Below are 2,263 nucleotides of genomic sequence, written 5' to 3' on the forward strand. Positions count from 1 at the left end.
GTGTGTGTGTGTGTGTGTGTGTGTGTGTGTGTGTGTGTGGTGGTGCAGTGGTTAAGCACTCGCTGCTAACCGAAAGGTCAGCAGTTCGAACCTACCAGCCACTTCATGGGAAAAAGATGTAACAGTCTGCTTCCGTAAAGATTACAGCCTTGAAAACCCTATGGGGGCAGTTCTACTCTGTCCTACAGGGTCACTATGAGTTGGAAATCAACTTGACAGTAGTCAGTTTGGTTTTTTTTTTTTACATATATGTGTGTGAATATATATTCTTATATGTAAATCAAACCTGGAGTGGATTCTGACTCACGGTGACTATAAAACTGGCATGGTGGCAACAGCAGACCTCCTCATCTAACTTCACAAGGGGAAAGGAAAATCATCAACAACCCAAAGCTGATTGCTTTGAAGCAGAGGTCAGACATACCTCCTCTCTCCAAACTTTTTACCAATTCTGACACCAACCGTCCTTCCCACGGAACTATTTCTCTGCTGGGTTTGATTAATTCGTTGCAATGGCCACACAGAACTCACAGACCATACTCACAGTTATGAGGTTTATTAGGGAAGTAACAGGTTACAATTCAGGATCAGGAATGACTCAGAATACAGTCTTTTGGTCAGGACAGCTTCTCACTCATGCCTGCAGGTAGGTCTTTCTCTGGCCCTCTTGGGCTGCCCTGCTCTGCAAAGCTTTTTAGCTCTGCCAATAACTGCCCAGGGGCACCCCAATCTGTCAGAAAGCCTCCTGCCCAAAGGCGCTCAGTGCTCTCACTCTGTGGACAGGCACAACCACTGTAACTGCCTTACTCCATGGGCTGGGAAGCCCACTGTGCTGTCTCGTGCCCGTCTCCTGGTTCCGCTACCACTGCTTCTCACTGTGTTGCACTGTCTCCGGTGTCACAGCTTTCTTTCTTTGTCTCCTGGGTCTAGGAGGTTCTCAGTGCAGGGCTCCCACATTGAAAGGACACACACTGCTCCAGTCTCTGCTTCTTGGTGGTAGTGACAGCCCTCCCCTTCTGCCTTTGGGATGGCACATTTTAAGCCTACTGGGATGGCAAAACTGACCTATCTCCTCAGTAGTGTTCCATACACCTTATTTGCATGGTCCCACCCCCACAAAGGATGCTATGCACCTCATTTGCATTATCAGCAAGCTCTCCAATCCCCTTGGTGGGCCACAAGCACCTTATATGCATAGTACCACCTACTCATTTGGTGGGAACTGCAAGACCATGGCGAGACAGGCCATATAAAAGCCATCCATTGCACTGCAGGCTACTCCCTGGCTTTCCTAGTTCTTTCATATTTGGAGGATAATTCCTCCCTCCCCCCACTCATTTTACCAGTCCTCAGTGCCACTGGGTGAGTTCCAACCCCCAACCTATAGGTTAGTAGCCCAGGTGAAAGGATTGCACCACCCAGGAACCTCTTGAATGAATTAGTGATATTTTATGTCCACCCCCCCACCCCGCCTCCTGTCAAATGCAGGGAGAAAGAAAACAATAAACGCTATTGAATTTGTTTGTGTGCAAAATGGCGGGATATGGCACCCATTCTTTATAGTTCCCTTGGCTGAAAGGCCACATCTTGAAAGTATATTCTAGGTCTTCTCAGCTTTGAAATCTTAACCCTGCAGACCCCACAGTTTTTTCCTTTTGAAGTTGGATTCCATTGAACCGATACAGGAGCTTCATCTGGTGGACCGCAGCATGTAACTGGAATTTCCCCTTTCTCACCCTAAGAGGTGATGAGGCCGGGGGCGGGTCCTCCAGACTGGCCAACACTCTAACCAGCTGTCTCTCCGCGACCAGCAAATGCCACCTAAGTCCTTCCTCTAGCGTTGTACATTTTACAACACGCCATTATGCTGATTTCACCCTCCCAACAACCTTGTGAGGCAAGAATTCTCACCTCCCTAACAGAAGATCGAAAGGGAGATGGAGAGAAGAGCCGTGGCGGCGAGCGGTAGCGGGGAAGGCGGGTGGAAGCCGAGTCCGAGCTGGATTTTGTTGTGGGCTCGGCTCGACCTGGCCAGTTTATCCACTCGCATCGCGAGCCGCGGGGCAGGAGTGCAGAAGACACGAAGGCCCTAACCGCTCTCACACTGTTGGACGCTAAGTCTCTGTGACAGGGTGGCGATGTGAAACCGCCCCGGGCGCCAAAAGCCGCTCCCTCGGCGACCCCAGAGCAGCCCGCACGCTCTCGCCCAATTCGCGCCTCCGCCGGAAGTCCCGCCTCCGCCTGCCGCCGCCGTTCCCCATTG

The sequence above is a fragment of the Trichechus manatus genome, unplaced genomic scaffold (assembly GCF_000243295.1).
Source record: "Trichechus manatus latirostris isolate Lorelei unplaced genomic scaffold, TriManLat1.0 scaffold00001, whole genome shotgun sequence".
Classification (NCBI taxonomy): Eukaryota; Metazoa; Chordata; class Mammalia; order Sirenia; family Trichechidae; genus Trichechus; species Trichechus manatus.